The 21,276-nt window shown below is 45.4% G+C and overlaps 1 protein-coding gene and 1 pseudogene across 3 annotated transcripts in view; both read right to left on the bottom strand.

The window, feature by feature from the left end:
• Positions 1-21,276, bottom strand: part of SNX25 (sorting nexin 25) — a 1,510,914-nt gene that overhangs the window by 666,595 nt on the left and 823,043 nt on the right. The gene's annotated exons all lie outside the window — the stretch shown is intronic.
• Positions 18,410-21,276, bottom strand: part of LOC147728747 (POZ (BTB) and AT hook-containing zinc finger 1 pseudogene) — a 93,754-nt pseudogene continuing 90,887 nt past the window's right edge.

Genomic DNA, 21,276 nt, shown 5'->3' with positions numbered 1-21,276 from the left:
GTGTAGTCTGGATTTCTCACTTTTCTCATATTATGTAATTTCTGAATTTGCTATGATACTACTAGTGGGGGCAGTTTTGCTATTACTTCAGTGACAGTGGTATTGAGCTACAAGACTGTGTAGTCTGAATTTTACTCAATTTACTATATAATTTTGAATTTTCTACCCCTTCATTTCATATCCGGCTCCCAGCCCCAGGCCAATCGAGGTGGTTTGACCTCCCCTTCCACTGTTGTCTGCACCGGGGTATATCTTTATTTTTCGCCTTTTCTCCCTCCTCTTCCTTGCCTCCTCCCGGGGTGCGGGGGGAAATTATTGGGGAAGTAGGGGTAAAAGGTCTTCCTCCTCGGGCATAATTTACCTTTCCTCTGGAATATCCCGGCTATATACTTCTCCTTTTCCACCTCCAGTCCACCTAAATTTTCTCTTGGGATTTGTCCGGTAATCCTCCAGTGCTCCTTCTCCTCACCATTGTATCAAGTTCTAGAATGGGCACACCAGGCATATGCCAACCTCCTTCATTTTTAAGCAAATGTGGGGAAACTGATATCCACTAGAAAGAATGGACCAAACTTTTTGAATCTTATTTAATTGCCATGGGGGGAGAAAGATTCTCAGCTGTGCGCAAACAGCACATTCTCCTACATAATCTAGGGGTTTATGGTCGTAAAGTGTACGAGACCCTACCTGAACCAGAGTAGAAGAGGATGAGGAACTTGATGCATATGAAATTACGCTAGTAAAGTTAGGTAACCATTTTGGCGATAAAATAAATGTGGTCTTACGAGCGTCACATTTTTTAACTCTGCTCAAGGCAAGAATGAATCTGTTAAAAGTTATGTAGCAGTACTAAGAAGCCTCACCCAACGGTGTGACTTTGGAGACCTCAATGACTCTCTAATTCGTGATCAGTTAGTCAGATGTACTAGCAACAGTGGGATTCAAGAAAAATTATTAGCCAAAAATCCCACTTCTGGAAGAAGCTATCTCCATAGCTCAGTCAATCGAACATACAGCTAAATGCATGAAAGAAATACAAGTAACGGAGGAAGTGGTGGCCCTCGTACAGGTTGAAGAACCTAGCAGTAATGTAATGAAAGTCAAACACAAAGGGGAACCACCCAATAAGCCCACAAAGGAACAATCTAGCCTCTAATGCTACAGATGTGGGAGCAATTACCATTTAGCCAACAGCCTATTCTGCACCACACGTAGTGCTCATTGTAAGAAGTGTAACAGAAGAGGACACTTAGCCAGAGTTTGTAGGGATAGAGACAGCGGCCAAGTTAAAGCAGTCACGGTTGAGAGTGATCAACAACTGAAGTTCATTTTTCAAGTGAAAAATACATGTGATGGTTCTGTTCCTCATTATCCTAAATGAAAAATACTACTCAATGATAAATCAATAGAAATGTTCGCACACTCATGTTCCCCTTTCACTCTACTGAATGTGGAAGACTTCAAGAAAACCTGGGTTGAGCAGAGCACTATAATATATAATATATAAACCTGACATTTCTCCACAAGGGTACACCAAGGATCCCATTTCCCTGGTGGGTACGTTGGAAGCTCAAATAAACTTTCATGGAAGATCTACAAAAGGTAAAGTGTATCTGGTGAGCGCAGGATCTAACCTTTTGGGGTGGAAACACCAGAAGGAGCTTGGCATCATACTCAACCCCAATAATAAGGAACAAGTCATCTTAGTGGAAGAACCTGACCCAGGGAAGATGCTCTGTGATTAATTCCCCCGCCTATTCTCTGACGATTGGGCCTTTTGAGGAAATATCAACATAAAATAAAGGTGAGACAGGGTGCCAGAACAATTTTCCAAAAAACCCGACAAGTTGCACTTCTTTTAAGACAACCCTTGAAAGCTGAACTTGATTAACTGTGCCAATTAGGGTGTCATACAACCCATCGATTCATCGGAGTGGTTGGCACCCATTGTTATCGCTACAAAAGCTAAAGGGGAGGGCATCCGCCTCTGCATTGACTTACGCAGCCTTAACGAAAATATTTGGGTTGAAAGGTTTCCCCTCCCCAATATTAAATAAATGCTAAGTACTATGGGAAAAACCAAATTCTTCACTGTAATTGACCTTTCCATGGCTTACTACCAGGTAGAACTCCACCCGGAATCCAGACCCTTGACCGCATTCTCGTCCCCATTCGGCACATACATGTTTCGGAGGATACCTTCAGGCTCGCCTCAGCTGCTGCGGTTTTCCAAAAGATGATGCAGAAGGTACTTGGAGGCATTCCTAACAGTATGTGTTTCCAAGACAATGTTTTAGTCTACGGGGCCACAGACGAAGAGCACGACATGGTGTTCAGGAAAGTATGTGCCAGGCTTTCTGAGGCAGGGTTGACTGTTAGGCGTGACAACTGCAAGGTAAAAGTTACTGAGGTTGATTACCTAGGACATAAAATTTCACAGAAGGGATCAGGCCTAAACACAGCTTAATCCAAGCAGTGAAAGATGCACCACTTCCTACAAGTTAGGAGGAACTCAAGCCCTTTCAGGCATAATTGAATGAATGGCAAAGATCATTCCATCATTTTTGGAGAAATGTGAGCGTTTACGAGAACTTTTGAAGGCCAAGCAAGAATTTAAGTGGGAGGAAAAATACAGTATGACAGTAAACAGATTAAAACAAGAAATCTTTGAGTCTACTGCGCTTGACCCATTTGACTGCAAAAAGAAGACTATTTTAAGCACCGACGCATCGAACAAAGGCCTGGGTGCAACCTTATCTCAAAATGTGAATGACGGAGAGACCATCATAGCATTTGCCTCCCGCAGCCTGAGACAATCAGAACAGAATTATTCCGTAATCGAGAGAGAAGCCCTAGCATGCTACTGGGCTATCAATAATTTTAAATTCTTTCTCTGGGGGTTGAAATTCACAGTCCGAACGGACAACAAACCCTTAACGTACATTTTTTCAGCCAAACAATCACATTGCGAGACTCCCAGTATAGCTAAATGGGTTCTCGGTTTAGAGAATTGTTGTTTCAAAATCGAATACCTGCCGGGACAAGAAAATGTGGTGGCAGACTACTTATCCAGGTCTCCTCTCACAAGTAACCACCAAGATGACCCGTTGGATGCTCCTATCCTAACCATCCAACTCCTTTCTATCACTAAAGAGGAATGAGAAGAAGGGATGAAGAAAGACTCTGAAATTAATTCCTTAAAAAACCTAATCATCAACGGATGGCCTGAGAAATGCAGCGAGATGCCGGATGATATGAAGGAGTTTTGGAAAGTAAGACATGAACTTACCATCATAGATGACAAAAAACTAGTCACTTACCTGTACACTATGGTTCTCCAGTATTATCTTTCATAGATTCACATGCTTGTATCTTCCCCGTCATCATGGTGGGAGTCTCACGGTAACAGAATAACCAAAGCAGTATCAGAGTAAAAACTGCATAGAAAATCTCATAAGGAACCATAACATTTGGTAGCCAAACCTCATTATTATTTGGTCCAAAACTCAGCCAATCAGCTGCCAGCCCTGACATCACACTCCCCAGCAGAGCCATCATACCTCAAATTTCCAGCCCCAAGAGAGAGCCAAGGATACATCTAGAGATCTACCTGAGTAACGGGAAGATGGCCTGGCTGCATGTGAATCTATGAAAGATAATACTGGAGAACCATAGTGTACAGGTAAGTAACTAGTTTTCTCTCCAGTATTGAATCTTTCATAGATTCACATGCTTGTATGAGAATAGCGAGCAGTACTTGTGACAAGGTGCGTTGCTCAGGGTAGAACCTCACATACTCTGTGAGCTCTGCCCCTATTTTTTGTGCATTACCATAAGATTAGAATGATTGCAAAGATTTAAAACAAATCATGCCTATGACCAGACAGTATGAAAATAATGCAAGAACATAAACATAAAAATATACAGGTCTACATTCGAAAGTGTTTCTACTATGTTTATTGTCATGTGACCAAGTAGGTCTGGTCAAACAGGGGGAGTGGCCATTATTTCACAGCATATAAAAATCTAAGAAGTATTTAACCAATTTCTATGTGATCAAGGGCCTACGGGCCCATAACGCGTCATTGCTGTTGCTGCTCACCTGCGCCATTAAATACATCTGAGGTCAGATCCAGTGGTCCGTCTCCTTTGTTTGCTTTGCCGATCTATCGGATTGGAGGTGGCTTGGGGAGCTCTTTTTTGCATAATTTGACGGAAGTTTGGTTTGCTTCCGGTAACGGACCCCCTTTCCAAAAGTTGGCTTTCTCCTACAAACCACCTCTTTGCTGAATCCGGTTCGGAACTGCGGAGAACGCCCCCTCACGTAGCCCAGAAACTCTGTCTACGCGTGGACGAGGAAACGCTCATCACCTGGGTCGGCTGACTCGGGGTGTGTCCGGAGTACCCTTCACGCGGTGAGTTCTGAGGCATTGCGGAGGTGGGGAGGTCATAGTGATCGGCGTGAACGAAGAGTTAGCTGCCTACGAAGAATCGGCACTACAAATCTTGATTCGCAGGCTGACAGCTAACAGCAGCATGTCGGCAGAAGCTGTGCCTGCTCGTGAAGTAGAGGCAGCGGAGCTTATCGGCAATATACCGGCTGGAGCGGCCGGTTCCAAAAGTATCCCTACCAGAAATGAAGTACGTGAGGATACCAACATTAAAGGGCTGTATAAAGAATTGGAAAAGAACAAAAGACTCAAAATAACTAAATGGTGGGATTTCTTTGAGGAAAAAATCAATAATATTCATAAGGACTTCCCCCCTTTACCTACTCCAATCCAAGAGACTGACACAACCATTCCCTTACTAAATCAATTTACAACAGTTTCCCTGTTGCAAACGCAAAAAGCCATCTTGGCCTGCAAATCAGGTGCCCCTACGGATTCCTGCCCCCCAATCATCCTACACTATCTTATCGAGGCCGTCAACCCTCTAATTAATGCCATTGTGAACGAATCTCTTAACTCTGGCATTGTCCCTACTGAGTGGAAGAAGGCCATAGTTAAGCCCCTCATGAAAAAACAAAATAAATCCCCAACTGATTTGTCCAACATGCGCCCAATTTCCCTTCTCCCAGCGCTAGGCAAAATCACTGAGCAATTAGTTCATGAGGAATTAAACATTTTTGTGGAAAACAAACGCATCCTGCACCCACAGCAATCCGGCTTTCGCCCTGGCCATTCTACAGAAACCGCTTTGATTGAATTATCAGACACCATCAAGTTCTTGCAGGATGAGGGCAGGCAGGCTGTTCTCATCCTGCTCGACTTAACCGCGGCCTTCGACACCATCTCACATGTCATTCTAATCAATAGAATGTGTGAGATTGGTGTCTCGGGTTCCGCTCTTGCTTGGATAACATCAATCTTGTCCAACCGTTCTCAAACGGTTTCCTTAGGCCCCTTTCTTTCTGGCGAACGACCCACCATCTCAGGTGTGCCCCAGGGTTCCATCCTGAGCCCTCTCTTCTTTAATATATATATGGCCCCCCCTTCTCACGTTGATCGAATCCCATGGGATCCTTGTGACTTCCTACGCTGACGACACCCAGCTTGTCGTCACCATTGACAAAAGACTCCCGGATGCTGCCCTTAGATTTCAAAACTGCCTTTCACAAGTCTTCTCCTGGCTTAACTTGAATCATCTTAAATGCAACAGCGCCAAAACCGAAATAATACCCCTAGGTAAAGGCACACTCTTTTCCCCCAAAGACTGGTGGCCCCATAACTCCGAAGCTCCACCGAGTGCGGTCTCTTCAGCCCGCAATCTTGGAGTTCAATTCGACTCATCCCTCAGCTTTGATGAGCATGTGCGCATTACCGCAGGGCGCTGTTTCAGTCTGATCAGGCAGCTAAAGAAATTTTTCAATTTTCTGCCTATTTCAGCCAGGAAATCAGTCGCGGTGGCGCTTATCCTCTCCCGGATGGATTATTGTAACGGCCTCCTAGCAGGCATCAAGAAATCTTCCCTTAAAAAATTACAAAGTGTTCAACACGCAGCAGCCAGGCTTGTCCTGAAACTCCCCCGTAGGTCCTCGGCCTCTGCAGCTCTCAGTAAAGTGCACTGTGTGTGCCAGGGCTGGTGATGGCAGATGCCACTAGTGGGCCTGCAGCGCAGATTGCGCCACCCACATGAGTAGCCCTAAAATGATGTCTCAGGCCTGCCAGCGCAGGGCCTGTGTGCAGTCAGTGGACTGCCATGTCCACCTGGCCAGTGTCCCCACTGGCTGGGCCTAACCCTTCCCTGTCTGTGCACACCAGTCCCCCCTATGGAAGGCTCAAGGTACCCCCCTGGGCAGGGTGCAGTGCATGGATAAGGTAGATCATGTACTAGTGCAGGTAACATGCTCTGGTAGTGAGCAGCAGCCATTTTGTGTGCTCACTGCTGTAAGGCTATCTTGCTCCATAGAGTAACATGGGGGAGGCTGGTCCCATTGGATCCCAGCCTATCTTCCCATAGGAACAAGATGGGACATAAGTGAGAGATATCCCTGAACTCAGAATTTAATAACACATCTTTTAGTAAGGGTTGTTTTTAAATTCTGTGTTTGAGAATGGCACTTTTAGAAAGTGGCTGTTCTCTTGTCTAAACCTTTCTGTGTGCCTGGGACTGTTTGTGGATTGACTGTCTGGGTTGAGGATGACAGGGTCTGCAGAGCCCCAGGGGGTTATCTGAGCCAGCCCCGTGGATGAAAGGCAGCATCTGCCGCCAGGGAAGTGGGAGGAGATAGCACCTGATAGTGAAGGGCTGTGCCTGCCTAACCACAAAGCTGGCTCCACCTCCTGCTGGGCAACTGTCACCTCTGTCCCTGGGACAGGGAGGAAGAAGGAAACCAGAAACACCCCAGACCCCCAGAACTGGTTTGGACCGGGCTCAGGGCCCCCTTTGCACAAAGACTTCAAAAGACATCAAAGGACTTCAAAGCCTTTTTGGGGTATAAGAGAAGGACCCCTGACTACAGAAAATCAGATTCTACAATCAAGAGGAACCTCTGCCAGAAGAAGGACTGCTGAAGGAGCTGATGGAAGATTGCCTTGCTGTGTGCTTTAAGGGCTGACCTATCCTGCTGTCCAACTGAAGGAGAGGAGAAGAAAGGGACTTTGCTGTGTGCTGTGACCCTGCCTGCTTGAACTAAAGAGACTTTGCTGTGTACTGTGTCTACAACTTGAATCTCCAAGGGCCTGAGAAGAGCTGGCTCCCTGTCTGCAACCCAGGAACATAAAGGTTGCCCAAGGACCACAAGAATCTGCTGTGTCCCCTGAAGCTGCTGTGGGCTGAAGAGATCGTGAAGCCCTGCTGTTTGCCTGATCATCGGCCCTCTGTTTGGCTGGAAGGTGCTGCGCTGTGCATTGCCTGCCCAACCGGCTGCTGTGCCGTGAGGTCGCCGTGTTCATCGACACGTGTTATGTGCAGACTGAAGGTTTGTGAGCCTTCACCGAGCAGAGCACACTAAAACAACCTGTGCGCAGCTTCACCACCGCGACCCGGGGTCAGTAAACCCCCGACGAAGGGCCCCGTACCTTGCTGGTACCAACGCGACCGAAAAACGAGCCCGCTGCTCTCCGATTGGACGAGAGAGCCGAGCCCCCTCACCAAACGCCGCGACGGGATTGGCCCGTGCGGCGCAGCGTCACCACTGTTGCCGTGTGGTGATTGGCTAGGGCGAGGAGCGTCATCGCAGGCTTGACCCGGGAGCCGCACTGCCATAGGCTGACTCCCGGGTGCTTTGGAGGCTCGCCCGTTCTGCCGCGTCTGGATTGGCCCGCTCGACTAGAGGAGCCGAGAATTCACCGCGATCACCGCCGGGCCCGGGGAAGACTGACCTGACCTCGCCGAGGGACCTGAAAGAGTGCTCCAGCCCCAGGCCTGCCGTCTCTGCTCCCCGCTGCTCCCTGGAGAACCGAGAGCGGGCGGAGGAGCGTCCTGAGACCGGCCGGGCTGGAGCGCTAGTGAGCGCTCGCTGCGAGGTGTGCCTGGAAGGGAATCCCCCCTCCCAACAACATTGCGGTGAGACGCGCTAGAAGCGCGAAGGATCCCTGACGCTAGGGGCCGGGTCCCGTTTGCGTTATAAAACATTGGCATGATTCTTGGCTCATTTTGAAGAGCGTTTCTTTCAGAAAACATTGGCATGGTTCTTGGCTCATTTTGAGAGCGTTTTTGATCACACAATCATTGGCATATCTTTTTGCCGATTAAAAGAGACTAGAGACATTTGCTTCAAGAACTTCCTGAAATTTAAAAACACCAATTAAGATTAAGTGCATCATTGCTATACTGAAGTGATTACTGTGCAACTGCTTTATTTTCATTGCTGCAACCAGATAAAAGTTATATATATTTTTTATAAAATATACTTACCTGTGTGGTCTCAGTTTGTGGTGGATTGGGGATTATTGTTGTGTTGAGTGCAAATATTATACACATTGCCTTGGGGATAAGCCTGCCTGCTCGCGCCAAGCTACCTAGAGGGAGAGCGGAGGTTATCTACTGTGTGTATTCCTTCACCCTGACTAGAAGCAAGGGTCCCTACTTGGACTAAGGTACTTACCTCTGCCAACTAGAGACCCCCTAATCTAACACCCCTCTATTAATAGGATTATCCGGGGTCTGTTTTTTATTTTCCTTAGCGCTGTACTGCTGACGTTTTACTTCGTTGAACTTGCGCGAGAAGGTGAAAATCTGGCCGTTTGAATAGTCAGCCTGATCACGTGCAAACTTGCTTATTTTCCTTGCCTTGATTTTATCTCCGTGTTTTTTCAATCTGTCCACCATTTCCTCTTTCAGTTTCTTTATGTCTTCAGTTTCGGTAATCTTATTGATTTCATCTTGGATAGTATCTATGTTTTTGAGGATCTCTGCGCGATCGATTGCTGCATACTTAATCAGAATCCGAACCAGATTCATGGATGCATCAAGGTTGCTCTGCCCCCATTCCTTGAGCATCTGCGGGTTCGGTCTTTCAAAGCTCGGAGTGAGCAGAATTCGCAGACCTTGCGGCACACGTCCGGCAGCCACATACTTTGAGAGGGAGTAATGCTACCACCATTTGGTAATTTCCAGACATCTTTCTTTTTCCAAATTTTTGTACAGGGTTTTGATATTAGTTTCCTCCCGTACTGCCGTGTTAACTGGGGCATGATTACTGGCAACATTTCCAGACGCAGAGATTTGCTCAAACAACCCCTCTGCCTCCTCCTCTCTCGCACGGAATTCTTCGGCGGACATGCTTTCCTGCTTTTCAAACTCTTAAACTCTGTAATCACAGGCACACAAACGCTCTTCAGCCGTCTCTTGTGGCGTTTGTTTACATCAATCCCACACAGGTGTGTGACCTCCCCACCTCAGCACTGCCGCTTGCCGCTTCAGGACTCACCGCGTCGCTGCAACTTTCAACCATACACAGAGCCCTCTGACCCCGCTGCAGACTGCCGGTTGCTGGCGTACGCTAGGGAAATCTACTCGGCTGCTCAAGGGGGTGCTCGTTAATATCCACACGGATCCAGAAACGTAGTAGCTTGAAGACGAGCACCACTTCAGGGGAGGGGGTCCGTGAACGAAAGCAAGCCCACTTTCGTAATTAAATTCACGAAGAACTTCATAACGCCACTTCCAACCACACAGATTATCGAAGAGTCCAGCAGGAGACGGACCACCAGATCAGGTAACAGTTCTCTTTATTCCAGGTTAGATGTTTGTTGCAGGAAATGCATAACGCGTTTCGGGATGCAAGCCCTTGTTCACATGCACAAGACTGTTTGTTACATTTTTACTTTTATAATGCCAAGTGATCACTGGTACACGCCCCTCCCACACATCATGTGATCATAGACATAGTAAACATACTTTTTACCGCGACATGTGCAAACAAGCTATAAAAATTGTAGTATAAATACTTGTATTAGACATATAATCATTGTCATATAAAAGCAATTAAAACTATATTATATATATATATATGTATATATGTATTTAAATATATATATTTTGATAAATACCTTAATGAAATAACTGGTGTAGAACTGCTTGTCCCACTACAGCATCATCTCGCCATACTGTGTCTAGACAATAGTGTCTAGTAAAAGTGTGCACATTTTTCCACGTCGCTGCCCTGCAAATGTCTGGCAGAGACACTCCTGCAAATAGGGCCGAAGAAGTTTCAATCTTTCTGGTGGAATGCGCATGTACTCTGGATTGTAGAGGTTTACCAGCTTTGTCATGACACAAGGAGATACCCGAAGAAATCCATCTAGAAATACTAGATCTGGACAGTGCCAAACCTTTTCTTGGTCCAGAAAACAACACAAAAAGTTGGTTTATTTTCCTGAATGACTTTGTTCTGTCAATGTAGAATTTTAAACATTGTTTGATGTCCAGGGAATGTAGATCCCTTTCCACAGACGAAGAAGGATCTCTAAAGAATGTAGGTAATACCACAGGCTCGTTAAGATGAAATATGGAGGGAACCTTAGGAATGAAGTTCGGATTTGTTCTCAAGATAACCTTATCTAGTCGAAATTGGAGAAAAGGTCCTGAAATCGAGAAAGCCTGAATTTCGATGACTCTCCTTGCTGAAGTGAGGGCTAATAGCAAGGCTGTTTTCCATGAAAGAAACTGTAAATCTGCTTTATGTACCGGTTCAAAAGGCAGTTTCTTGAGCTGTGCAAGAACCGTATTAAGCTGCCAAGAGACTGTTGGACGGTGAACCGGAGGAAACACCCTGAAAAGTCCATTGAGAAATTCTTTTATCACTCTTTGAGACCAGAGAGATGGATGGTTAGGATCACTTCCATATCTTGAGATAGCTGCCAAATGCACTTTTATAGATGCATGTGAAAGACTCGCTTTAGCCAAATGCAAAAGATATGACAACATTTGTTCTGAAGAGATATTAAAGGGATGAAGACAGATGCACACCATTGACAAAATCTCTCCCATTTAGCCGTATAAGTCTTGTTCGTAGAAATTGCCCGGGATCTTGAGAAAATATCTCGGGATTCCTGAGAAATATTTAAAGATTGGAATGCATGCTCGTGAGGTTCCATGCCGACAAATTGAGCAATTTCAAATTTGAATGGAGAATTTGACCTTTGTTCATGGAGATCAGGTTCTGTGAGAATAGGAACTGAATCCTGGGAATCACAGACAGCTTGAGGAGAACAGAGAACCAAGCTTGCCTCGGCCACGCTGGAGCTATGAGGATTAAGTGGCACGGTTATGATTTCATTTTCCGAATCACTCTCGATATCAGAGGGAATCAAGGGAATGCATAGGCGAACATCCCTATCCAGCACATTTGGAGTGTATTGCCCCACGATCCTTTCTGATGAAATTATGCTTGCGAAGTGTTTGCATTTTGAGTTGTGAATGTTCGCGAACAGATCCAGTGATGGGGTTCCCCATAGGCGAAAGACTTGGAGAAGTTGACCTTCATTTAATTCCCACTCGTGAGAAACACTTGTTGATCTGCTGAGGGTATCTGCTCTCATGTTGTCCACCCCCGGAATGTGTTGAACTTGCAGCGAGATGTTGTGGAGTAGTTGCCACCTCCAAATCTCTTGACCTTGTTTTGAGAGAACTTTTTACCTTGTACCCCCTTGTTTCAGTAGGTAAAACATGGTTGTTGTACTGTCTGCCCTGATCAGTACTGTGGAACCGCTGATTCTGGGTAGAAATGCCTGTAACCCCAAGACCACTGCCTTTAGCTCCAGCAGGTTGATGTGAAGATGAGCTTTGCATTCTGACCAATGACACGGAATTTCGAGGTCTTGGAGATGTGCCTCCCAACCTTGTAGAGATGCGTCTGTCATCATAACATAACTGTGATGCTGAGGTTCGAAAAGCAGACCTCTTTTTAAGTGTTTTCTGATTTTCCACCATGACAGGGCCTTTTTTACCCGAGGAGAGATAGTCACTCGATCTTCGAAGGATCCTTGAGATTCAATCCATTGTTTGTCCAGAAGCTCTTGAAGAGGCCTCATGTGCAGTCTGCAATTGGGAAGTAAGGGATACAAGAAGACATCATCCGCAATAATGACTTGTAGATTCTCACCGAAGTGTACTTTCTTGTTTTGGATGAGATGCTAGATTTATTATTTTCTGAACACGTTCCTCCGAGGGATAAGCTTTTGGTTCTCTTGTGCGGAACATGGCTCCCAGAAATTGAAGATACTGAGATGGGATGAGAAATTACTTTTCTAGATTGACTCTCAGACCCAGACGACTGAAGATATCCATGCAACATTGTAGAGAGAGAGGGGTTTCCTGAAACTAAGTGCCTTTCGTGAGCCAATCGTCTAGATACAGGAAGATTTGGTGACCTTGAAGCCTTAAGTGAGCTGCCACTGGCGCCGTACACTTTGTAAAAACCCTCGGGACGACATCAGACCGAATGGTAAGACTTTGAATTGATAGTGGCGCCCCGCCACCATGAAGCGCAGACATTTTCTGTAATTTATATGGATCGGGATGTGAAAATAAGCATCTAAGAGGTCCAGGGATGCCATGTAGTCTCCTTTGCAGAGAAGAAGGAGTATTTCTTGCAAGGATAGCATACGAAAAGATATCTTTTTGATGCATTTGTTCAAACTTCTCAGGTCCATTACCTGTCTCCATTTCCCCGTATGTTTTTTCTTTATTAGAAAGAAATGCGAATAAAAGCCTTTCCCTCGTTGATGACGTGGCACTTCCTCTATTGCCTCTTTTTGCAAGAGAGATCAAATTTCCACCTTGAGTGCGGACAGGTGCTGTTGCTTTCTGAGAACCGGAGCGTAATTTGAAAGCTTCTGTATAAATTCCAGGGAATGGCCCTGTTGAACTATGTCCAGTACCCATCTGTCTGTCATAATCGACATCCATTCTTGATAAAATAGACAAGGTAATGCTTTTCAAAGCTTGAACAAGTGGTGGGTGCTTTGTTGAAGTCACTCTATTCTATTAGGCTGTTGAGATTTGCCTCTTGCCGTAGACTTTACCCTTGCCTGCGGATGATATGAGGTATTTGAGTATCGAAAATACTGGCCACTTGAAAACTGGCGATACCCCTGCTGATTGTAAGGTTGATATCTGCCAGATTAGTATGTGGGTCTTTGATTATACTGTCCTCTAGACCCTCTCTTTCGAAAGGGCTGAAATCTGCTCTGTTGTAGAGAGCCCAATGCTTGCGCCGTATCAGTATCAGTCTTGATGCATTGAAGGGCCTCACCGATGTGCTTTCCGAAGAGATTTTCACAGTCCAACGGCATGTCAATTATTTTCGCTTGGACTTCTGGTCTAAATGAAGTGGCTTTAAGCCATCCCTGTCTTCGCAGTGCTACCGCCGCTGTCATCTGCCTAAAAGAAAGAGAAGACATATCCATTGCAATATCTATAGATTCAGATGCCGCTCTGGATCCATCCTGAATTATGGCGGCTGCCTCTTCCTTTTTATCCTCCAGCAAATAGGAGAACAATGGAGCTATATCTAACCACATTTGCCGATTGTATCTACTGAAGGAGGGCTAACGCATTTGCAGCTCTAATAGAGGCTGCTGCCATCACGGCAAAACGCTTCCCCGCACTATCCATTTGTCTTCCCTCCTTGTCTGGGAAAGGGGGGGGGGGCTGTAGATGCTGAGACTGGATTTTTTTAATTGTCTTGTACGATCTGCATTACCACTGACTCTGGCCGTGGATGCCCAATTAAACATGCTGGAGACGATTCTGGTGCCCAATACTTTTTTCTATCCTAGGCACGGAGGCTGCAACCGAGGCCGGATTTTTCATCAGTTTCAATCCTTCTTCCCAAATGAATTCAATAATTGGGATCGCTCGGATAGATTTTCTTGACTCCTCTTTGAAATCGTAAAGAAAACATTCTGCTTCTTGAACTGGAAGCGGGAGTTCAAATCTTTTCAAGGCCTTTTCCATAATATCATGGAATCCTCCAATATCCTGAGGAGGACAATTTACTGGAGACGGTGATGGAGACGGCGTGGTAGGAATAATATATTGATCCCATTCTATCCCAATTGGACTTTCCTGAAGAAGTTCCCCTTCTTGTTGATCTCCGTCACTGTCCATCAAATCATCTCTAATCATAATAATTGGGAGGAGATCGAATTTTTTGAATTGAAGGTGTAGGTGTAGGGGGAAGTGGAGGTTGAGCCGCTTGAGCTGGACTTGCTGCAGGATTTGAGGCTGGAGCATTAGCTTCTGGAAAATGACGATAGTAGTAGTTAATCATAAGACGTAGGTCTGTCACAAGAGAAATTGGCATGGAGACAGATTCCTCTCTGACCTCTTGCTGTACTTCTTCCTCCTCCTCATAATCATAGGACTGCTGAAATGATTCATATCTCTTTGATTCAGTCACTGGATGATCTTGGAAAGAAAACACCTCCTGAACTTCCTGGTACTTGTCCTCCTCAGTGTCTTGACTTTTTATCTGAAGCTGGGAAGGATTTGAGTTTGAGTTTGAGTTTTAAATTACTTATAATGCGCGCGTTCACCAAAACGGTTCCATGGCGCTGATGATAAGCTACTCCCGATTCCACATCCTCTGACTGCAACTCCAGCAGATTTGATGGCGGTAGCGGTGAAATCTTAGTCCAGCTTGTAAAATTTGTAGATTTCTTCGCCGTTGACGAGCCAGTCGACAGTGGAAAGAACTTCAGAGTTATGGATGACTTCATCTTCAGGGACTTAAAAGATGTCGTTAACGGAGCTCCCGTCGACAATGTTCCCATCGACGACGAAATACGAGTTACTGTTGACGATGTTGGCGACATCAACGGTCGTCGACAATGTCGACGCTGTTCTCCCGTCTGCTGTCATCGCCGATATCGTAGTCGTCGCCCAAGTCATCGTCAACGCCGTTGTCGCCGTTTTCGCAGGAGTCAAAGCCAGTGAAACTCCTACTTTAGAAGGAGCAGAAGACACCTCCCTTGAAACAGATGACTTTTTTAAGGGAGTCTGAGGCAGAGAAGATGAAGAGGCTTCTTTTTCTTTGGTCTTTGCTTTTTTGGATCTATTTTTTCCTCAGGAGCAGAAGACTTCCTCTTCTTGGAAGATTGAGTATTAACCTCCTCCTCAGAGTCTGAATCGGAAGTGGCCTTCTTCTTTTGAAGCCATAATAATAATCGTGCCTCCCTGTCTCTAAAGGTTTTTGCTGAAAATGTTCTACAGTGCTTGCAGTCCTTAGGCATATGTTTAGGGTGGAGGCAGTCCTTATGTGGATCCTCAGAATATAGTCTAGGTTTTCCACAGGATCTGCAGGGCCTGAAAAGCCTCTTTTTAGAGCTTTCAGCCATAGTAGGTAAAAGAAGTAACACAGTACCTTAAATCCAGTCGAAAGAAACTTTCAGTTTAAAAGGTGAAAAGTTCACACAGGAACAAAACTGAGCAGAGCTCAAGGAGACTCCTTCTCACACGAAGGCGGTTGGAAATCTGAGGTATGATGGCTCTGCTGGGGAGTGTGATGACAGGGCTGGCAGCTGATTGGCTGAGTTTTGGACCAAATAATGATGAGGTTTGGCTACCAAATTTTTTGGTTCCTTATGGGACTTTCTATGCAGTTTTTACTCTGTGATAGTGCTGTGGTCATTCTGTTACCGTGAGACTCCCATCATGACGACGGGGAAGATACAAGCATGTGAATCTATGAAAGATTCAATACTGGAGAAAATGTACAGCAACAAGTAGGCAGTCCCACCTACCGCTATCAGAGAAAAAATAATAGACCTGGCCCATGAAGGACACTTAGCTAGAAGTATTACCAAAACCAAAGTCAGAAATAGCTTTTGGTTTCCGAAACTAGACTCTATGGTGGAAGCGAAAGTCAAGGAGTGTATCAGTTGCGCAAGAACCGACAAATCTAAAATCTTGTGCAAAGTTGCCTTATCTCCAATAGAAGTACCGGTAGTACCATGGACAAAACTCGCTAAGGACATAATCGGCCCTATGGATGCATTAGGGCCCCAAAAAAGATTTATGTTTGTTCTCGTAAATTACACCTCACACTGGGTAAATGTCAAATTCACTTCCTCAACTACTACCAACAATCTCATCATGTTCCTTAAATCTGTTCCTTAAATTACAGAAATTGGTACAATCTGAAACATGGGGTGAAAGATCTTAACCTCAAGGTCAACCATTCAGTTGTGGTAAAGAAACCCACTCATGTACAGGTTGGACAGAATACATGTTTCCCTCCTCAGAAGTTAAGGAGCATTGGGAAAAATGTAGTGCGGTTAGAGAATAGACAAACTTGGAGTGGGGATAGACTTGCTTCGTTTAACTTCGCTTGTACTTTATTATTTTCTGTTGCATCTGTAATGCTTTTTTCTGTTCCCTTGCCACCTTTTCAGGGGTAAGGAGATGTGTTGTAATCTTCATTCCTCTTCCTCCCCTTGGTACAGTCCTCCCACCCCTCCTTCCCCTCTCCAGTTAGTATGCCCGGGAGCTCAAGTTAGAATGTTGAATCTCATTCATTCTGAGAGTGGATGACCTAGAATAAATACAACTCTTACCTCATCTCCAGTCTTCTCAACTGAAGTACAATAAACATGCTTGCTTTTGTGTCACATTGTATTTTCACAAAGAATCTGAATATGTTTTTGTGTTCTGTTCTTTTCTTGGGATTTAATCTGAACACCACAGACAATATTAAACAACAATGTACCTTCTTATTCTCTCTGGTCGAACACTAGCACCTAAACATAACATGAGAATGCAGCTGCTGTTTGTGAGCACAAATGTCTTGTCATATAACTAAGGACGAGAGTTCAAAAAAACACACACTGAGCAAAGATCCTGGAGTAGGATAACCATCAGTTGAGATGTAGAACGTCCATCTATGTATGCTAAGGTACGGGGTCTGCCTTTCATCCCAGATATTTTCTGTATATAATCAATTAGCTTCAGTAGGAAGGGAGGGGTTTAGGCTAATCGGTCTTATAACATGACAGGGCTTTTTATGGTATATGATTTGTTAATCATGCTAGTGATATTTTTGCGATCCATTTGATTGTGGTGCAAATACTGCAACTTAGAGCATGATAATTTAAATAAATCTAAACTTACCATGTGTCTCTTGTTTATCTTATTGTGGACAAGTACGAGTGAAAGAGCGAAAGGGTGTGTCCTGTTACGCAATCCCTGAAAAGATGGAGAGTGTTATGTTCTGGGGTGCAAACCCACTAGCTTCTCTGTAAAGGTTAGGAGGCCAAGTGAGGCACTATAGCTAGTTGGACTCTGACTCACGGATACTGAGGAAGTATGGTGACTCAGTCCCAACATGCCGATGTTCTATGGTCCCAAGCATAGTTCTGTTACTGAGCAGAATTCCTGCAACATGCACATTCAGTTATTTGTAGTGGGCTCTGGGTGAGGGCCCTGCACCAGCCCACATGACACATAACCATCAATCTGCACAGCATTGTCAGGGCACAGGGCCTGCAGCCATGCCTTTCACCAGGACAGTGTCACCCAACCAGCTGTACTCAGCTTCTGGCTATGCACTCAGATTTCTAGGCACAGGGCTTTCCCTACGGCCAGACCCTGAGCCAGATTTAAGATCTTCACTACGCATGATGCATGGTCTCTTCAATACATAGTTAAACTGTTACCTTTTTTTCAGTATTTGCATACAAAAAGAAAGTAAAGATTTTTTTTGAAAAATTTGCAGATTAATCACAAATTTGGAGATTTGAAATTGGAATGCAGCAAAAAACACAAGAATTGGCATAGCCAAACGGTCTCGCCTTTGGGACCTTATAAGTGTATAGCCATGCAACAGTTGATGTTGTTGCACCAAAGATATTGTGCGGCATAACTAAAAACGTACAAGGTCCCAAAAGCGAGACTTATTGGCTATGCCAATGCTCTCTGCCCCCCAACACACTTTTTTTTTAACTTTAATAAGCGCGGCGATGTCTTCATGGACCCCGCGGTATGCAATGCAATAGGTGTGTCCAGGGACAGGTATATTTTCAAGACATTGTCAGTGTCAGATGGTGGAAGAATGCTTCTCTTGCAAAACCACAATCAGAATTTCCTGGGACAGTAGTCACAGTCCCCCATAGAACAGCAGCCATCACAACCCTGGAGAAAAATTAAGTTGATTCCACTTGCATCTTGAAAGTAGTTTCTAGTGGTTTTTTTTATACTGATGTCTAATTTTTTTCCCACTAAACTAGTTGAATTTAGGTGGTTTGTTAACTTAATTACACACAGTCCAATAAACAAAAACACACATGCAAAAACTAGAAACAGTAGAAGATATTTATAAATGGTCAAATGAAATGTCTACCACTGAGACTGTAGTCATGCCAATTATTCTCTCCAATAATAGCTACTTCCCACAATATGCTAATAAACTAATATAAACCATACATCCAAATCCCAATGCAGAAGAAAATAGTACCGAGTTTTACCTGGAGAAGCCTTTGCCGCAGCTCTGACAGATGTAAGGCTTGCCCACAGAGCCATCATGGGATTGTACGTGGTAGGACATGCAGTCTTTCCTCTTGAACCACAGCCCACACACTGGACAGGAGTATGGTTTCTCGCCAGAGTGTGACAGCTTATGTCGGTTAAGGTGGTAGACACACGAAATATCTTGCCACACAATTCACAAGCCACCTTCTTCCTGCTGCAGTTTCTTTTCTGCGATGAGTCAGGATTGTCTTGGCTGAGAAGTCCATTCTCGCTAACCCGTGATGGTGAGGCCAGGTTTCTATAGCCTAGCTGGAGGCTGGTCATACCATGCTGAGCTTCATGTTGGAGAAGGCGGCTGGCATCAGTGAAGACTTTACCACATAGGCCGCAGGGGAGAATGCCAGCATCCCTCAAACTTCCGGGACCTCCAAACAACACAGAATCAAGCATGCTGGCTTTCCTGGCACGACCCCTACCCCGTTTGCTATTACGGCCTAAACTTTGGAGACTTTGGCTTATGTTTTCAAATGGGAAAGAAAGTAGTTGGGGAGAAACTTGGCCTGCCACCATTGATAACCGGTCCACACCCTGCATGAGTGGCAGAGAGGATTGGCAACTAATGGCCACCCCAGGGCGGACGCTATCCTCATCTTGCATACTTCCAGCAATTCCATTTGAAGTCAATCCCTGTCTATGAGTCATGTCCAAAGGAAAGCCCAGGTCGCCCTCTGGGCGGAAGAGCATAATGTCTGCACGCTGAGGTTCCGTGACAATTGTAAGTGGTGTTTTCGACTCGCACGAATATGGTCGAGTCTGGTATCTATGAACCGCAAATGACGAGTTTAGTAAGTGTGCGCAGTTTCGCTGTGCTAACTTAAACCGTTCGTTTGTTATGTGGGTTTTTCATCTGTACCCACGGGTTCCATCTTAGATACGGCATCCATTTTGTCTCTTGCCCTCAAGTAGCCAGCGAACGGACGCTGTCCGCTTCGCGACCCTGGGACTCCCAAGATATTTGCGGAAGACACATGTTCTTTGTAAGTGTCTTTATGACAAGGGGGTTGCTGCTGTAAGGCAGATGGCGCCGCTCGAGGCTCATCTTGCCGCACGGACTTATTGTCTCAGCCGTGCATCTCATTAGGCACATCCCTTTGATGCCTGTATCTCGTGTTTCTCGATACCTCCCCTTTTACACCCTTTCCGATCTCCCCACTGTCTCCGTCTTCCTCTGCACCTGTCTTCGTTCCTATTTCGATCTACTTTACTGCTGATTGGAATTTGTTAATGGTGGGAAGATGGGTTTTTACAGTTGGGAACCGCCAAATGTTTCCGCACTTATGTTCCGGACCTTGTGTGTTTCAAAGTGACCAAAGCGACCCCTCTGGGAGCTAAATGTGGGAACCGAGTTGTAAACTTTTGTGTTCAATGTTATCCTATGGGTAAAAACTGTATAAAAGGAGCGATCCACAAAACCAATTTGAAGCAGTCTCCCCGAACTACACTCGATGTACTTCCTGTGACTTCTGTGTTCCCTGCAGCAAATAAATCTTGAATCTTTGACGCCGAAGGAAGTGTCCCGTGTCTCTGTGACTTGTACGCCGGAGCAGGTTACCCACGAAGGTTTCAGGTGTTGTGCCCTGGCACCGCTGGGTCCAAAAGAACCCAGTCCTTCAGTTGGCGCCCAACGTGGGGCTGCATCAGTGGTACCGGTCCAAGCCCGACGATCGTGAGGAACTTCGTGTGAAATCTCCGAGGGAAGGTGCACCCCGCTTCATCGATCCTGTTGTCGAAATAAGTGGCCCGAAGACTTTTCCCGCGAAGATTCCCGCCTCCTGACGGCTGCGACGGACTGCTGCCCTGACTGTAGACCTGTTTTGGCGCCTGGCGTAGACCTTGGTATAGCGAGACGATTGACGGGCCTTCCTGAGGACGCCATCGATCTTTGAGTTAAGTATTTGTGGGTCGCTCCCAGAGTTCTTGGTTGTTGACACTTTAGCGAGTGTCTTTGTTGTTCACGCTGTGTGAGTGTTTTTGTCGGTGACACTTTGCTAGCGTACTTTGTTGTTGTATTGTTTGACGACTGCAGCCGCCAAAGACCGAGGGTTTTGTTCTTTGCTGGGACTTGGTAAATCCCGTAACCCTTGAAGTTTGTGAAACTCGGCTAGTGTGCAAGATGCCTGGTCGCAGTACTTTGTTTAGTTGTTTTAGACCTTGTGGTGCGGATTCCCTGCTGGAGGACTCATGTCCGATACCTCCGGTTGGAACTCCTACTTATGACTTATATAGCAAACATGGGCTAGGCCCGATTGCTTTTAACGATTATTGGGTTAAATATACAAAGAAAGACGGCGATCTTCGTTGGCCACCTCACGGTAGCTTCGAAGCGTCGATCTTAGATAATTTGGAAATAAAATTGTTCGAACGTAAATCAAGGCCGGCCATGTTTGATGCCTTTCGGTTGTGGCGCAAAGAAGCCCGACAGAAAGAAATCAGACAGAATAAATGTAGTCAGCGAGATAATGTTGCTACCATAGTGAAGAAAGCTGAGCAGTTCCAGCGTGATAAGGAGGATAAGGATAAGGAAGTGTTTGAGAGGTTACAGCGTATGACCATAGATAAATGTTATCCTGCTTTACCTACGGAGTCGGATAAGAAGGAAGAGGCAGTTGAGGATCCTTTAATGTCCTATCTTATGAAGTCGCCACCTCCGTACGTACAGGGTACCGCAGCTCCTGTGGTCCCTGCCGTACCTGTTCTTCCACCTATTGTTCCTCCACCAGTTCCTCAACCTGCACCCGCTCTTCCAACTGTTCCTGCTCCTTTGTCTGTTTCTATTCCTACTGCTCCTCCGCTTCCACA

The sequence above is a fragment of the Lissotriton vulgaris genome, chromosome 3_1 (genome assembly GCF_964263255.1).
Source record: "Lissotriton vulgaris chromosome 3_1, aLisVul1.2, whole genome shotgun sequence".
Lineage (NCBI taxonomy): Eukaryota > Metazoa > Chordata > Amphibia > Caudata > Salamandridae > Lissotriton > Lissotriton vulgaris.
This window is presented reverse-complemented; position numbering and strand designations above follow the sequence as displayed.